Here is an 18,896-nt window from a genome sequence, read left to right on the forward strand (position 1 = left end):
GGGGTTCTCGAAGCTCTTACCGCGGCTCGCGAACGATTATCGACGACGCCCGGTGAAAATGTTCGATGTCAGCGGAAATGATAAAAACGGAATACGCGAGGACCGTGTCGCGCGCGTAGAACACGGCCACGATCAAACGGAATCGGTGGCTCGTCTAGAAATACGAGCGTTCGTCGAGCGAACATGGCTTGCGTGTAAAATCGTTAACCCCGTTTACCGAATCGAAGTTTCGGGAGCGGTCTTGACACTCGCGTTTAACCCTCTGCGCTCGACGACTTTTTCGACGTCACAATGTCACTTTCCAACCGAGGACATAAACAGCCCGAGGGATCAATACTTCGCTTCTATCAATTGGAGATAACGATATTCAGCATAAACAGAGACTGTCGCCTCTCGCTCGCTGCTCGAATTGCCACGCGTAAGGTTAACGCGTTCTATTTCTTATGATCCGAATGTATCGTTCAGTGCACGAAATAATCGATTCCCGTTTTTCAGCTTGCAAATAATCATCGATCGATTCTTCGATAAAAGAGAGCCGTTGAATTGAGATTTTGATTCAGTTGTCTCCATGGACGATTTCTTTTCTCTTGATAATCGATAGGTCGCTTAACATACTTTCTTTACTACCCTCAAGGAATTGAATTTCTCGATTTGATTCAAGACATATCATTGTGTTGCAATTTCGTATGTACTTCTTGGGCATCTTCCACGTAACAGGATAATCGTATAATTTTTTAACGCACAGCACGTTAATCGAAAAATTAACGAGTGGTGGTTAAGAGAAACGAACCTACCAACATTGATGGATACAGCCACTGTACGAAGAGCGAAATTCCGTGAACAATTCCGGCAAACAGTCGTCCGCAACTCTTCTTTCTCAGCTCGCAAGAATGGGAAGTCAAGGAAAAAAAGGTAGTGAAGCCAGTTCGTATTGGAAAGCCATTTTTCGTTCACACATTCTCCACGGTGCAGGGAAACGGAGAACGGTTCGTCCCGGATAAAGTCGGTTTATCAAAGTACTGGGAAAGAATGCAGAACTGTATATTTGGAAATACAAAATATATCATCCGGATCGATCTGGCGTCGACTAATCTTTCTGATCTTACTCCGCGAACGAAACGCGTCCCTTGAAAACTTTTTACCAAGCATTAATACCATATAAAATATTAAAATATAATTAAACGTATGTCATTGCGGAAGCAAGATACGTCTAAAAAGTAGTTCGATGCCTGCGAAGTGCCATTAACAAGTTGTCGAAGATTTATAGAGCTCGTCGATTCACCATCAACCTCGAATGTGAATTATCAAGCAGTTTCATTATTTAAACCCCGGAAGTTTGCGCAACTTTCCTCTCTCAGCGGTATCGGTAGCGGAGATTCTGCGGGAAGAAACTTAGCTTCTTCCTATCGGAAACCTATTTTTCGTTAACACGGCTCGTATCTGGTAAAGGGGGGCACCCTTCGACGGGAATCGATCAGTGGTTACCGTGCAGGTAAAAGGAAAAGGAAACTTTCGGTGGCGTGAACTTTTAATTGCGTGTAAATTGTTAGCTGCTACGGCTAATCGATCATTCTATCATCCAGAAAGGAGAGCAATGCGCCTTTTCTGCCTAACTCTCTAAGACGATCTAAAATCTAAGCACTAAATACAAAAACTTGGAAACTTACGAGGCCAATACTAGCCACCTTTACCCCTTCATTGAGCCCTCGCTTTAGTAAAGTAACCCACGAGAACTCTCATTGAAAGGAATTCTATATAAACGTAATTAGAGTGGCGAAGGGAGCTTATTTTCAGGCGTTTACAAAATTTCAACCCTCTCAAACGCTCGACGTCGCGTTACACACCCCTTTTCGCTATGCGCTGAAAGCTTCGACGCCTGGCATCGGTGACTTGCTGACCCTGAATGCCCCGCCGTGATGGATGTGCCTCGAACGAGCTCACGATGGACGGCAAATACGTAGACGAGCTTCAAAATATATATCCCGGCGTCCTAATTACACACAACTGGAGAAACGTGGCCCGTAGCCGGGAAATGATGCAGCGATCGATCCGGTTGATTGATGACAAGCGAAGGATCTCGAATCGAACCGAGGCTCGCGTGGATCCTCCACCAGCGGGAGAAGTTTCGACCCGCGAAACGGCTGCCCGCTTCTTCGCGCTGGAACGATTTATCTTGCTCCTCGCCTCTCTCTCTCTCTCTCTCTCTCTCTCTCTCTCTCTCAACGCTGCGTTATCAATAACAAATTGTTTTCTTAACTTCATACGGAGGCGGTCGCGAATCGCGATCGCGATCGCCTCGCGCCCGATCTATCACCGATACCTCCTATCACTTATTGATCAATTCGCGATGCACCGTGTTGCGGGGCTCGTCCCGCCTGATAAAAACCGATATCGACCAGCCGATGATTAACGATTTCCCCAGTCGTACGAACAAACCACATAATATGTACCGCGTAATCTCGAATTTTCGAAGATAAGGAATCTCATAAATTCTTCCCAACTTCCTTCCCCCTTCCACGTACGCGAATTATTGGCCGCGTGTAGGAATGGTTTAGAGGGATGGTTTAACCCCCTCTACAACGTCACGTAACTTCCAAGACCGAACGCTGAGGATGTTTTCGAGGTTCCCGCGTTGTTACACAATTTACTCGTCACTTGTTGTTTCTAGAAAAAAGTGACAAACGTGATATTCGAAACACCGTGGATTGCACGTGCTTATGTCACCTGGCAGCGTAACGATAAAACAGTATCCGTTTTAATATCATTTCCGAATATTTCGGCTAACCTTGTTCCGCGACGCACAAAGGATCTCCTTTCGGTGGGAGAACGCCTTACGGATTTATCAGGCAACCAAAGAGCACCGTGTTTTCGCACGTTCGCGTAGGCTGGCCGCGATAATTACTTCCCCGTTAAGCTTTACCGGCTCGCGCTTTGTTTCCGTACCGCGTAAAAGAGCGATAAGAAAATGTGATTTTAAGAGCGCGAACTTTTCCTCCGACTACCAGACCCGTCAGCGCTCTTTCCCTCTCGCCAAGCGTTTCTCCTTTCTATTTTTCTCTTTTTTTTTTCCTCTTTTTTTAACCCTCTCCGCATCGTTCACCTTATCCACCCGTGCATTCCATCCCTCTTCCCTCCTCGGTGGCCAACGACAAGCGGCATAAACTAACCAAGGTGCTGAAAGTACGGCCGTCGCGGAGGCGAGCCTTCCCTTTATTTATGGCGTTCTCAGAATTTCACCGGGGACTTTAACGGCACCGTCACCTGTCTAATTTATGAAAAATTCCCAGGCTCGAATTTACCGAGCGTAAAAGCGCGGATCCCCGCTCGGCGCACCCTCGATCGCGGGGCAGTTGGTATTCCTCCGGGTGGGATTGTTTTGAGAAGTCAATCGTTCCCGCGTCTTCGACCCTCTGCTCGCGATTTTCTCGCTTTGATGTCCCGCTGGTTGGGGCTGCTCGTGAACGAGCGTGGCGCCAAGCGACCAGCCTCGGTTCAACACCTTTTAAAATACGCGCGAGGGGCTGGGCGGTAATTTTTGCCCGCGTTTCGTCAAGTGCTCCTCGTGAGTTGCTGCCTGTTGGCGCGTGGATTCAACTACCGCTCGTAGAGGGTGAATCATGGAACGCGGCCCGTATTCACGCGACGTGCACGGAATTCCGCTATCAAATTTTCTGGTAAACATTTTTAGGAACTTCGATAAAAATGGGAAAAATGAAGGTTGTGTAATGCGTGCTACAGAGCTGGTAGGTAGTTCTATGGAATTGCGAAAGTTACACACGGTGAATACGAAGAGGGTTGCGTCAATTCGCTGGTAACCGTATCCACTAATCTTTCGCTCTGTATAACTTACATTTGCGAGTAAGTTTAAACATTTTCGAAACTTTTGGATATTAGCATGCTCGCCAGCTTGACGCGCGTGGTAGAACCTTCGGCAGAACTAGTGCCATTCTCGAGTTCCACTCGAGACTAACGTATGCGACTCTGCCAGCAAACGTGTTAATTGATTTACTCTACTCACGCGTAGGTGACTGTTGGGCTATAAATTTTCTCCCTTTAAAAGTCGAAAGAAGTCTTCTCTCCGTTCGATGAAAGATGGCGGCAATTGTAGCTGCAAAAAGATCCGGAGCCGTTGGGTTCTCGCGTCATCGGATCGCGAACGGTCTCGAGGCATTTCTCACCCCCGAGGAACGTCGTGCTGGCTTTGAAGTTTCTCGCGCGGAGACTGTTTGCGAAATAAAATGGTCGCGGCGCCAATGACGCGGTTCGATTTAACGCCGGCCGCAGAATAGATGGGGGACATTTTTTCGTGGCCCCGCGAGAGCCGGCGGTTCGACGTCGCCGGCGCGTTCGCGGGTAACGATGATTTACGCGTCTCGTTTGTTTTTTGTAATTGACACACCGAGCCAGATGGCGAGCGCGCGTGAACGGCAGTTCAACAAACGGAGAGATTTCCGTAGTAATCGACGGGGGTATACAGAGCGATCGGCCGTTCGATTCTGGTCGTGGGCAAAAAATAGCGAGGAACCGCGCGCGTTCAGGGGTGAAGGGAAGAAAAAAAACTGGGGACGAAGGATAAAAATTGAGTGAGCGGGCGAAACTAGATTCGACGAGTCGCGAGTTCTCGACGTTATCAAATTCTGACGGATTTTTGGTCCCCGATACGGGGCGTTCCCGCTGGTTGATTCTCGGTTCTCGCGAAAGTTGCGGCGCGTAATCTGCTTAGCGTGCTTTACGCGTCGCGATAAATAGCGCGCGGAAACGGAGTAAACGCGTGACGGAATTTACTGTTATTGCCGTGCGTATCAGCGTGTCGAGTAAACGTATAAAATTACCGCGATTTACATCGCGAACTTCGCGCTGTTTCCATTAACAATCCCGCGACGCGGTTTAATTGATACCGTTCCACCTGTTTACTTCGTAATTTTCCTGAAACATTAATCGCGCTAATGGGATGCGGTCGATTCGTCGATTACGTACGATTTTACTTAGCCCGTTTTAATCACGGTAATCCCGGTAGTTGTCAAATATTTTCCGCGAGCGTTCGTTTCGGGGGAGCGTTGATGAAAAATATGGGGCTCGACGACACGAGCGACTCGATACTCTTTTCGAATGGTTGATAACGCATCGTGGGAAATGTTTTCAGCCCAAGCGTGCTTTCACGTTCGAAACGTTTCTGGCGGGGGGCACTGAAATATCTGCATCTCATTTCTGATCCATTTATGGTGCCCCTACGAGCATCCATCGTACACCGAAATGTTACCGCGTAAATCAATATTTATCCGTACATTTATTTGTAATTCGTGCATATTTAATCTCGCGCAATACATATGACGAGTGCAGGTCAATGTTTTAGCGAATCGAACAGCTGAATATTTAAATTTCTATCGAAGCGTTTGTTTCGTTCTGTTTGGTGTAAAATCCATTTTTCAGGGTACATCAAATTTATCGGGAAACGGGTTTCCCCAGATTTTTTAGTAGTAGCCGCGAGAAAGGAATCGCGTGCTTTGCTAGAGGTCGTTCGATTTTTTTAACGTTAATAAAACGCGATGAAATTGAGATAACTAACTAGGATTGAAACGTTAACAAGTGCTGTGGGGTTTTAAAACGAACAAAGTGGACTGCACTTTGGTAAAGAGGTACGTATTTCGCGAGTACTCTACCTCACCTTATTCGAGACACAAAAGTTCGCTACGCTTTAAGGCGATGTCTTCCATTTTGCATTTCCAACATGCGTTAAAATGCCGCTTCTCATGTACGTTACAGAAACCCGGAGATCTTTTCGTAGAAAATATAGTAGAGTAATCTAATTTTCAGATTCAGCTTTCAAACATTTCAATATGATGTACGCTACTTTTAGTACCATTTTTTAATAATCTGTTGCTTTTTCTGTTTATAGATACTCCAATAACTGAACAAGTTTACCAAGTTTAGGGGATGTCGAAAAAGTACGAGGACAACGAGTTAGGAAATCTGGAGCAAATTTCAAACGTCACGAATATAGTTTACGAGCTCAACTCCGGGTTTAATATGGGATGTAAGTGCTTACACAGTGCGTACGTGGTTTTGGTAGCATTTCTGCAACTGAAATAACGCTTTCTAGTACAACGTTCTACATTCTACCTAAATATCTGTGTTGTTAACGTGACTTGTTCCGTGCTTTAAGACACGAAAGATTCTAATTAGAAACCTAGAATGTACAACGATGATACATTTAACGTTGTGCTCTTTGCGCTACATCGCTGACGTATAATATAATGGAAGTCAAGTGTTTTGAAATGTATCTAATCTTTACGTTCTTTTAAATGTGAACGAAATCAGTACGAAATTAGAGAAGTCCACGAGTACGAGTTATTTCAAGAATTCTATGTATATCTAAGCGTTAGTATACACTCCTGTTGAAAAGTATAGCCGTGATTTGAACGAAACCAAATCCTTTTTTCCTTCAAACAACCGGGGCACGTGGTATGTAGTATTTAGCATAAGTGTCGTGGTTGAATGTACGACTCCGCTATAAATAAAATACAGTTTATGTATGTCTGCGTGCAAGGGTTATGTATCGTACTGCAATGCTCATTTTTGGCCTGGCGGATAAATAAAATCACCATATCTCGAGCAGATGGCCCTTCGTGTATTTCTGGACAGTTCTTTTCCCGAGGGCGCTTAGATATCGGAGCACATGGCCTCCCGACTTAGTCGAAGGAAAAAACGTCGGTTCCTCGATGGGACTCGATGCCACGCCAAGGAACCAACAGGTACCGTTTTTCTGCTTCCACTAAATTTCCCTTTTCTCGCAACGATTCGCATAATTACGAGTTACCGTGAATAAACGAAGGAGTGCGAGGTATATTTAAATGACGGAATCAAAGTCGACAGCCGTGACCTGACGTTCATACGAAAACGTGACGTTGTATTTGTCGCAATTATGCATGAAAATACGATCGCATGTACCATTGCTTGAATAAATTTTCTCGCTACGTATCGCGCACTCTTTTGCCAGTCATTCTCTGTCTCACTGTTTTATCGCAATTTTCTAACACACTATTCTGTACGCTTCCTATCTTTTCCAGATGCTCTCCTTCTTTCGTCGTCTGTGAATAATTAAATACGGACGTTACCAAATGATTAAACATTGTCAAACATTTCTGGGAACGAATCGCGGTACTGTGGACCTTTTTGCCGCGGCACATCCCGCGTGTACATAATTCAAAACTACATCAAACTGTAATTAGTCACAGTTACGGGTAGAACGCGGAAGAAGTTCGAGACGATCCCCCTGTGCGGCTCTCAATAATGCGTGCTCGTGAGTCTAGCTTGATGGCTGCTGGAATATCAAGCGATCTTAATGAATCTCATGTAACTCCGCGGTAAAGATAACGCTACGTGGCTACTGATTGCACAGCGGGATGAATGCGAATTGAACTTCGCGTCTAATTTAGTTGCGTTTAGAAGCTTGTATTTAGTCGCATCGTGTGAATACATCGCACTTCCGCGAACCACGCATTTATCTAGCGATAAACGGGACAATTTTACAGGTTTCCGTTTCGATTTCGTCGCGATTTTTTCCCGCCAATTTGAAAAACTAACGAAGAGAAAGGAATTTCGTGAGATGCATGCAAATGTTCGAAAAACGGTGCTCGAAAGAGTGCGCGTCTGCAAAATTTCGTTCGTCTCCCCGTAACGATGCTCCCTGAAGTTTGCTGTTCCTCTGTAGATTTTTCGAGGACGCGATTTCGAACCGCATCGAGCGATCCTAAGGGTAGAACCGTTTTATTCGAGGACGTTGGCTTTTCACCCCCTCGGAACCATGACCCGAGCCAATGTCTGTCCACCCACTTCCGTTCATCGCGCAGACGCGGCCGACTGCTCGACATGATGTGATCCGCATGTATATTACACTCGAAATCTCGTTTCCTCGGGTCGCATACGGGTGGAAAGCGTTAAACGATCAAAATGCAATTTGCGGCAAAACACGGGTTCGGGTACAGGGAAATGAATACCGTAGCGTAGATCACGTTTTCCAATACCCATTTAGTCCGTGTTTTCCACTTACGCGGGAATTACTTCTGTTTCAAAGTTTCGACCCGAGGTTTTTTAACGAGATCGAGGCAACAGTGGCAGCCAGCGACCGAATTCTACCCTTGCTCGATTACTAATCTCGTATCTTCAGCTCCAGCGACTGTTTGACAGAGCGTGTAACACGTAGGTGTACGCGATGGGTGTAAACAGTCAACCCTCCACTAACGCGATTAATTCGTACGTTATGATATAAAATTTTATAAATACAAAAGGCAAATTACAGTCTAGTACATATATAAAACTAAAAGAAAACTATATTATAAGAATACCGCATTGTACGAGGGTTGAATGTATCATATCTTGACAAATATCTCACCCTTTCTCTTGTAATCGTAAAAGTAAAATACAACAAGTGCTTTCATGGTCTGAAGAGAATATCTTGCGTGGTAAGACGTATTTCATATCTGATATAGAAATACAAATATATAGGGAAGAGATATAAAGAAGAATTCGCGCAAGACGAATGAAAGAATCTAAGATCGTACGCCATATAAATGTTTCGGATCCAATTCCTTCGGAACGGTCAATTTGGAAATCAATAAGGGGGTGCTTAACCCTTGAGGGGGTTCCTCTAAACGTTTATCGATCTCCACGGTGTGATCGCCGCTGCGAAGATCGACGGTGTGCCCGAAAATTTTACGAGTTCCTTACATCCTGCCCGGGTGTTTTAAGCAACCGTGTCTGTGCAAACGCGGTGGCGTTAAGCTTTACGAGTTTAAACCTCGTAAGCAGTTACGATCATGTATATACTATGCAGGGTTTAAAAGCTTGCAGAAATCCCATGATACAAAATGGAACAGCAACGGCCGCAGCGGCATATTAATTTCATTCCACTGCTCAGGTACGAAGTTGCATTACTAATTTTCTTTTAATTTGATCCGGAGGTCGGCGTAAATGCCTTCGAATCTATTTACGCAAAGTTTAATAAAGTTGGAAACGCGCAACGCGGCATCAGCGCGGCAAAATAACGGAGCACCAATTATTTTATTCATAAATCTCGCGATAAACATTACTATTCAATAAGCGCAGATTGTTATCGTAGAATTGTGCGAACTACGAGCAACGCGATGTTGCAGGATCGTCGAAAATTTTCTGTGAACATCTTTTTGTTCCGCTCGGATCGCAAAACTTCAGGTTTTACGTTACGCTATTGATACCGCTGTTGCGAAACAAGTTTAGTCAAAACAGGAGCGTTGGTACGCGAAACGAATCTATTTGTCGTTTACGATATTTCATCTCGTATTTCGCGATCAAAAATTCGTTGCATGAAATACCATCCGTTGAAGACTGTATTATGTAAATCATGATCCCTGAGTGACAGATGGTGCATCAACGTCATGGATCGCGATACACCTAAGGATTTACGCGACCGTGTATCTCCTGGAAAGATTATAAAGCTTTACGACGTTGCTAAACCGTGGCACTAAAAGTATCGTAAAAGTGCGAAATAAATATTAATACCTCGACGCATTTTGTATTCAATTTGTATTTAAAATGATTGAAAAATCAACACGCTCGGTGGATGATATTAATATTTAGTATTAAATCCGAGCAAAATCTGTCGGTATACGTTCATCTGCGAACGAATGTAGGTCGTATGATAAAAATAACAGGTATATTTGTATAACGCACAAACATCGCAGAATAAAAAAAAAAGTCATGAAAATGTATTTTCATTTTTTAAGTCCATTCGCCTCGATATAGATGCGCGTAGCATTCAGAGCTTGTTACCAAAATAACAAGAAATGTAAAATGCGATGTAAAATATATATCTACGCGAGCGCGTAGCACGAGGGTCGTGGAATTCATCGAATCTACAGACGCAGACGATTATTAACGTCGCAGCTTCTTATTATAAACACATTAAGCCCACGCTCGAGTCGATAAATCTACGAAGTTTAGTAAAAAAAAGAAACATTATAAGAGGAACGCAGTTACACTTACCCCAGTCGTCGGTCCATCGTTCACTGGTCAAGATTTACGAGGTCATGATCATCGTCGTCGAAGAGCACGGTTTCGGAGACAAACGAGCATCTACGAAACGGTAGCCGACCGCTGATTGGTCGGTGGATCCCGCGCGGGTGCGTACACTTCTGACGTCACGCTTCGCCCCGACCGTCAGTCGCGCGGCGAACGTCGAACCGAAAGCACGTGGTGTGTGTCACCCCTCGTCCTCTGTCGCCTGTTCGATCGTTCCAAATATCCTCGCATACCGATCGTCACTATCGAGACGCGAACGCACGATGCCATCGTAGACGACTCAGTCAGTGAACATCTTGGTGAAAGAAAAAAAAAAAAAAAAAAAGAAGAATAGTGAAACTGGATTTCATCGATCGTTATCAGTGCAGTGTCATCGCGAAAGTTCGTCATCTATCGAGCCTCAGTTGAATCGCGAATTCGCCTCGTCTCGATCGCCGTCGATGATCGTGCACAACGACGAAGAACACGGTCTCCGATTGCTCTCGCCCTCCTCGTTTCGACCCGTAATTGACAGCATGCGTCAGAATGACGACGGATAGCATCTCGACGGCGAACGTGTGCCAGTGACGACGACGTTCGCTCCACGTGACCAGTGACAGGAGGTTACATACATATCCGCGAGAAAACCGCGTCCACGCTCGGTTGTTGTGCCGCGATCGACGCGTGACTCTCACACGTCCCTTGCGATCACAGGAAGTACAGTCGTCCTCGCGATCGAGATTCACGAACTGACCGATCGGAGCCGGAGACGTAGCGATCGAGCGTAATATGCGCGTGACAAGGACCGACCCGGTGCTCGTCGCCGTCGACCTGACATTGACGAACCCGCGGATGCCCCTCGAGGCGTGACTCGTCCGCGTCGCACGCGCCACACCTTGTGCCATCCTGCGAGAGTGCCGTTTCGTACACGCTCGTCCCTTTAATGAATCGCGTGTGATGTGCCCGTGTTTGTGTCGCGCCATTTAAGGGCCGTGTCCACGGTTCGCACCGGATATCAAGACGATAATTGCGCTGTCTTAACAACGAGCCACTGGTGTCATCATGCTGGCGATCGTTTTGCTGTTTCTACTGGGCCAACCGGTTGCATTGGCGGATCACTTGGGTATGTACACTATTATTTTCTTCTTTTTTTCGTTCTTTCTTACTGTTTCGTTCTGTCTTTTCTTTCCTCGACTTTGTACGCGCAACAGTGCAGAAGCACGAGTTTCGCGGTTCGCTCGTTGAAAGTCGCGTTGCGTTGATCGATGGTTAATTGTTCGTGGCACAATGCGAGCTTTAGCTCTCGTTCTTATCGCACTCGAAGTACGCTAATGTCACGTTTGCGGTGATTAAGCGTAGAATAGAGTCGTTGATGTGCGTGCCTGAGTTTAGATGTACGTAGAGAAGAAACGGAGATATGTTACTGAGAGATGAACATTTGCGTACGGAGTCGATTTAAGATCAGAGGACTTTTAGAGCTATTGGAAGCTTTCGTTTCTTTTTTCGCGCTGTGGAATATTAAGAATAATATAATATCGTATAGCATGTGTCATATCGTGAATAAAATTGTTGTACTTTACATTTCCACTCTTCTATCACCTACATTATTTTTCGTCGATAATAGAGAGATTACTAGCGTTATGTTATGTCTCAAGGTTTCTTAGATATGTATGAACAAAGGGAACGCGAGTTTCGTGACTGAGTGTAAACAGCAAACGCGTCACAAATTTCACGGATCGTAGATTCCAAAAGTTTATCTACTTCCAGGAATCAGACCTTGAATGAAAACAGCGGAGCTTGCGTTGCGAAATTTGCGTTGCTCTTCTCTGTTTGCGTTTAGTTTGACAACATCAATGTGTTTCGCTTATATCGGACTAACGCGTTAATGCGAAATCCTTTTGAACATTCAGCTTCCTACGTACTTTTTACTTGTCATCGAAACAGCACGATTAAACATCATAGACGCAGCGTTTTTCTCTTTCATGGTATTCCATAAACACATGGAAAGCAGGCGTCTTGTTAGCGAGGAAAGCAATGGAAAAAGAAAAGCAGTGGAACTGAATGCGTTCCTTGTTTACAGAGAAATTTTTACAGCGTCTGTTAAATGGTGTTCGAGGAGTACCCGCTCGTTCCGAATGCGCGAATTCGTGTCGTTTAAATATGCAATTTTCTCTGGGCGTGTCTTTCCCTTTTGTTCGCAAGAACGCTTATTTGAAATTTCGCAACTGATAACCGATCGACTGGATCGTCACCAATCTGGTCGATGACTTAATCGTTCGAACCAGTCAACATTTTTAACGTTGCGTCAGAGGAATATCTTTATAGATACGTCTAATTTATTCTCAAAGTGTAACATTTATATTTGCATATTACTGCGATAAAATTAATTATTTTCCAGGGAGCATCGAGCTCTCCACTCGAATGAAAAACACGTTTCGTCTTCGAAAATGCCAGATGAAGATTATATAATCAGCGTTTTTATTTTAAACTCGTCTAGTCGTTCTTAATCCTGTAATGATCATTAAAATGTGGTTGGTGGTGGTGGCAACACGTTTTCTCTGGCCAAGCAACTGCGTTTAATCGGGACGCCTCTGCAGAAATCTAAACGCGGTCGTCTACAATGATTAGTATAATCGCTTGAACGAAGTTAAAGTTGCAATGCCCGTGTACGTCTGCGGTGGAACGTCTTCCTCGTATACTAGATTTGCTCGGTTAAAAGTGCCCCGCCTCGTAACGATATCTCGCGAGAGTTAGAATCGACGCTCTGGTAGAAATTATTCGACTTCCCGTGTACCTCCGCCAGTCGATGGCGATACATATTTCAGTAAGCCGTATTCTCCGATAAATTCGCGAAAATCACCATCCTATAACAACGACGAAAGCTACGTGGACGATATTATAATGGATAGTTGTTAGAATCCCTGGAAGGAGCAGAAGTTTCGTTTCGATCGAAGCTCGAAGGCATTCATAGGAAGGGTAACGTGTTTCTCGATAATTCTGCTAATTAAAGATCGCTTGGGTTTTCCGTGACGCGCATTTTCTTCTGCAAATTCCTTTGCATTCGTTTCGTTCCATTACCGTCTCGCGCGACGTATACTACCATAAAATGTTCAATCGAATGAGTAGCTATTTCCTTCTACAGTTTTTTTTTTAAACATTCGTTTTCAATTTGCTATTCAAACGATTGCAACTGCGTTGTATTTCCGCTCGTTTTCCTGCTCGCTGTCTATCGTTCTTCGAAGTGTTTGCTCATTGCGATGCTGACGCATAACGCTTAGGCAAACACGATGCACACGTGTCGCGGCAGGATCATAGTCGAATCATGTTCGAGTAACGCGAAATGAAAGGCGAAGTATTCACCTTGGAGTTGTACAGTTCGACGAGATTTAGCAGGCCACGGAGTCGGAGTTGATCAGAGGCGGACGGAAGTGGGAGTTCGTGGTTTGCGTAGCAATCATTGGTTTATAATTAACCCTTTTTATTTCTACGGGTCGAGCAGCTCAACGATAAGGATCGTTCTCGTAGATCACCGAGTAATGTTTGCGGGATATCCGCAAGAAATCCTTTTTATTAATCATTAAATAGCTAGTCGATATTTCTTCAACGAAATTTCCTCTAAAGGGTATCAAATAGCTATTCTAATGGATGACAATATTTACAAACTCGAAGGTACAGCTTAACAAGCCCCGATTCGCAAGTTAAAAATCACAAATTCGAGTTTGAATCGGCAAACTCGATCACTTGAGCGTGTATTTGTATATACATTTAGCTATATAAGCGAGCGCGTATCGATTCACGTTTGTTCGCCGGTAAAAATAAATCGCACGAAGCATGAGACTGCTCGTTGCACCGTCGCGGAAGACGAACAGCTCCATTCGCGGGAAACAGAGGCAGCCGGGAGTCGAAGTTCGCGTCCGTTCTCCGTGATTCGAGGGAACGTAGATCGGAGCCGGGTGTAGCCGTGGACTCGGGTAACACAGACGCCGATCGAATCTTCGGGTATCTCGAGATCCACCGTCTGAAAGTCGACCAAATAGTTGGTCGGGTGCCCCGACCGAGAAAAACTCGGGCAAACTCCGTCGATGGGGGGAATCGCCACGAACAGCGAATGGGAACGGAATAAGAATAATGAAAATAAGAGGAGGACTGGTGGAAGATAGCGGTTTGGTGCTTGGCTCACCCGGACCAGCGACGAACGGCCAACGAAGGAAGCGCGTAATTACCCCCATAAATCCATCGAACATTCCGCGAAACCGGGGGTAAAAAAGGGGTAAGACGGATAAATGAGGAACCGTCCGGAGAACTTCTCGCGCGACCCTTTCGATATACCCGCCCCGTCGATGGCCGCTCGTTTCGATCGCTCGTAAATTCTTATTATAATTGCCACGGTTCTAACCCAGCTGAATCGCGATTGGCCAGCGTAACGAAATCGTTACGGAGTTTGAAAAGTTACCACGCGATCAACATAAATCGTTTCTGGGTGACGATGGACGCCTCCGAGTCCTCGCGTGGATGGAGCTCACGGAAATGGGGTTAAAATGCAAAAAGGAGTGGCAGAGAGAGAGAGAGAGAGAGAGAGAAAGAGACGGAAAAGGAAGTCGAAGCACAGGGGGTAGGAAAAGAATCGATGCAGGGTTGGGAACGTTGCAGTTTCTTTCGCCATCGAAATAAACTTCTGTTGAAAGCTAGTCTCATTCGTTGCAACGATCGCAGTTGACTAGAGGACGCTAACGGTATCGTTAAGATCGCATCTCGCCTTAATATTGGGCTTGTTTTTTTTTCTGTAGATAAATTACACAGATACGAAAGAATGGAATTTTTTGCTAGCTACTGGGGAGAATTCGATGCACGTTGGACGCAGATCTTGCTTTATGAAGTAGCTTGTATATGAATTTTAGAATTTTTCTGTTCCTGAAGAATTCAGTTTTTTCAAATGCTAAGTCTGATCTCGCACGATTTTCATCTCGACTGTTTTCCTAAATCAAATGGATTGAATTATCGTGTCATCCGAATTCTTAGGGAGACGATCATAAAACAGTTGATAACGGACATGTCGTTGAGATACGATTTCAGCTCGAAAGTTTGAAACACCGGTTACCAACGAAAAGATACCGTTTTTACGATTATTCTACGTCTTCAAAATCCCTTCCGAGTTCTTTTGCGCAGCATTTCTCGCGGAGTTTCCACGCGAAATTTTCATCGCGGTTGAATTTCGTAGCACGTTATAAAATTACTTCCTGCAGCCGCGTTTACGTACCTACGTGCCCGTTTTACCCGCCGTTTCGCGCACGTGTTGTTTGTTTAATTATTAAAAATGAGGTCGTGCATCGTGGGGTTAGCCTGCCTCTATGCGCGCTTTGTGAAGAAACAATACCGCCGCCTCCGTAATTCACCCATACCGAATGAAAAACAGGAACGTACGTAATTCCGCGATTCTCTGAGGATCACTTACACCTCGAACCACCTACGAGACGCGCGCGGCAAACTGGCTTCGTTGTCCATCGCGGTCGCTAATAATCGAATTAAAAATCTTGGCTAACGTTCGCGTTCTTTCCTTCTGATATTTTTATATTATAATACATCCCGCCCGGCAGTATCGATTCCTCTATTTTTCAAATATTTTCCTTAGCTCCTCTATTTTTATTCAGCCGCGGCTCGCCGCCAAATTTATTCGATTAAAATCCGCCTCGAAGTTTGTTCAACCGATTCAAGTTCAGGTAGCTCGGATATTTTGCAAATACGATATCGCGATAAATATAAAAAGGTAATTTAATTGTCTCGCTCAGTAAAGAGCGGTGTATAAGTGGCTGCAGATTCTCGCGATAGCAAGAAACCCTCTAGATTTCTTTGTTATCTGAAAGTACAGGTGAAGCAATTGCATACACGCGTACTACCGCGCGTAACACCGTAATATCCGTTTCTCCTATCCTTCTGTTCTCCGCTAACTGCAACACAATGCTCGCGATACATAGTCGATCTGATTCCCTGCAGCGATACTGGCATTACGCGAAGGAAAAAAAAAACAATAAAAAGCAAGAAAAAATGCGGCGAGCAAGGAGCAGGAAAGGGGAACACGTTCTCAGCGTGTTACGAACTTCTCGTCTGTCGAAGTGGTCGTTTGCCTTGCCCGTTCTTTTTTGGGGGCGAGGGGGGTTAGAAAAGTTGCCGAGCGACGGTGAACAGCGCGTCTTTAAGCTCCTCCATTTCCACTTTACTCCGCCGGTTGTTCCACGACCCCCGATTCAGCGAGTCGCGCAGCCTGCAAGGGTTTAGCGTTCCACGGTTCGCGGAAGTGCATTTACCCTTTGTTCAACCGGTTCGTCTTTCGTACGGATTTGAAAGGACCTCCCAATCTTCGTATCTGCTCGTGTGTAAATTGTACACCCCCAGCGTCGAGCCTGCGCCGCTGCCAGGACATAATCGGACACGGTTAGTATTTCGATCTAACGTGGCGAGACCTCTAAATCCTTACAGTTTTCACGACCCCGCGGACTGAAAATGCCGCCTTTTGTTTCCGCATCCCCGCATTGTCGTTGGTTGGGTCCCCTCCGAGCCCTCGTTTCACAGAGATTACTTCTCTGCGCGTTTTAAGGAAAAATGGCGCAGTTGACGAATGGTAAATTCGCGTAAGAATTACTGAGACTTTTAAATAACCATGGAATTCTATCAATTTTTCGTTGGATCGTGTCTGCGATGAACGTGTAACGCGGAGATCGCCGAGGGGTCTCCAAACAATTATTACATTCGTAAATATGGTCAGTCGCGCGATGATATATCTACTTCGCGTATTTGTACTAACGCCATGAAGCGTTCGCGAGCGATTAATATGTTTGAAATGCAACGCGTACTCGGAACGGTGCGTAGCTGGAGGCAGGGGATTATATGGGTACATCAAATTGTACGGATAAATAGAGTGTCAAACAGGTCTTCTAAAACAAGCATGAAGTAGAAAATCGGAATCACCGGGTTCAACGGGTCGCGAGCCTTTGAAAGCTGGGCCTGTTTTGCCCGCGAATTTGTGACTAAAACCGGTCGCCACTGCATCGCGCTGATAAATCATATTCGTCCTTATCCGGAACGGTGATCGCATAAACTGGCGTGCGGTGCCGCGCCATCGATACGTTTCGTTCTGCTCGTTCTATCCGTGCCTCTAATAATTTCACATTTGGCGTGAAATTATTCAGTTGGAAACGTTAAAGCACGTTGCGCGCATAAAATCCACGCGATCGACGATTTATATAATTTTTATTTCAAGTACCCCGACCGGGAGGAAGCGAAGCGAGCGTCGAACGAACATTCTCTGCCCGGCATTATCCGTCAAATTGTACATTTTCGCTTCATTTCGCGCTATTAAATGCCAGCAGCCGTGTAACGCGCGGAATTTTTTGATCGCACTTTTCCAACGACCGATGGAAATTTTTCTAACTTTATGAAGCGGACGCTTACGTTTTTCGATGCTATTTCACGGACGGAAAAATGACGGCCGCGCGTGGCAAAAAATTTCATTGTTATTTCGCCAGAGTTCTACCATAAATAATTGCATCCAGTCCAAAATGTTATGCGTCCTGTATAAAATATGTGGTTTGACAAATATTTAATGAATTCGAGCTGCGACACGGGGATCGAGAATTGCACTGTTTAGGTTATCAGTGACGGAATCCTTTCGCGAATATGTCGCCCGCGTTCCGGAGGAGGGTCGGTACGAGACGTCTATCCGAACCGTCAGAAATATCCATGGTATCCAAAGTGTAATTGCATAAATTAGCGTAATTGCACATGGACAGCGTTGTTTACGTCGCGGAACAACGCTGTTTCGGAGCCAGTTTCTACTCGGTCGATACACCGGTCTACTTAATGAACGTGAAATTATCCCGGCGCAGAATCATGCTCTGATCAGCTCTAGCATTTATTGGTCGCGATTGATGAGACACATTTCGTGGATAACTGAGCGAGTGAAACGTGCCTCTGTGTCCCTTGGTGATTATCAATCGTCAATTTCCAATTGTTTTATGATCGATTGCGTGTCAGTTGTAACAAGAATCGTTATAGAGCACTTCGTTAAGTACGCACTTGCGAACGCTTACACGTGAATTTTGCTTCATTGTAGCTTAATTGAAACGTATCGTTTGGCACAGGAATTTATAGACCGTTAGGATTAGCGAAATAAAAGATCATTTCAGCGAGTAGGAAACGATCGAAGCATATTAGACATGTTGCTTCTTGATAAATATCTCTTATATTTAATCGTTGCGATTACGCGAATCAAACTTCTTGTTTCCTCAACTTCCCCAACTTTTTCAAATGCATCAAGTCCTACGTTCCCATTATTTGGCCACGTTTATTCGCGGGTTCTCGCCTGCTCCTCTTCAACCGCTATTTTCTACCCCTTTCTGTCGGCGTCCCGTCGTTGACCTTGTTACCATTATTCACATTTTTTCGCCAGACCGTCTCACCTTCGTATTTTTCCCGCGGTGTCGCAATCTTGTAATTCTAGCGAAGGGGCCGCCCAAAGAACCGCGTCTTGTCGCCGCTATTTCTTCTTGACAATCGCGTTTCTCCGACACACCGGCGCCCGACTTTTGACTCGAATGCCGGCCTCGTTTATTAAATTTTCCTCCGCCACCCTCTGCTCGATGTCGCGCGAACCGAATGAAGCAGTTTTAAAATTCAACGAATTCTGAAATCCCTTATGCATGGTGTCCCATGAGTGACCGTGTTATTTCGTGAATCGAGGAGTTAAACTATATTTGGATCGCAAACAAGGAGCAATTTGGCTCGTCCCATTGCCATTCATGACACAAATTGCGCATGAAAGCGCGTTCGATCACCGCTTCTTAATACGAATGAAAATATTTTCCAGC

At 45.1% G+C, this 18,896-nt stretch overlaps 1 protein-coding gene across 4 annotated transcripts in view; it reads left to right on the top strand.

The window, feature by feature from the left end:
* The first annotated feature begins 10,982 nt into the window (after window positions 1-10,982).
* Window positions 10,983-18,896, top strand: part of LOC143423722 (uncharacterized) — a 195,446-nt gene continuing 187,532 nt past the window's right edge. For all 4 annotated transcript variants that reach the window (XM_076895243.1, XM_076895242.1, XM_076895240.1 and 1 more), the window contains exon 1: window positions 10,983-11,158. The gene's annotated coding sequence lies outside the window, so the exon portion shown is untranslated. The remainder of the gene's footprint in view (window positions 11,159-18,896) is intronic.

This window comes from Xylocopa sonorina, chromosome 5 (assembly GCF_050948175.1).
Source record: "Xylocopa sonorina isolate GNS202 chromosome 5, iyXylSono1_principal, whole genome shotgun sequence".
NCBI lineage: Eukaryota > Metazoa > Arthropoda > Insecta > Hymenoptera > Apidae > Xylocopa > Xylocopa sonorina.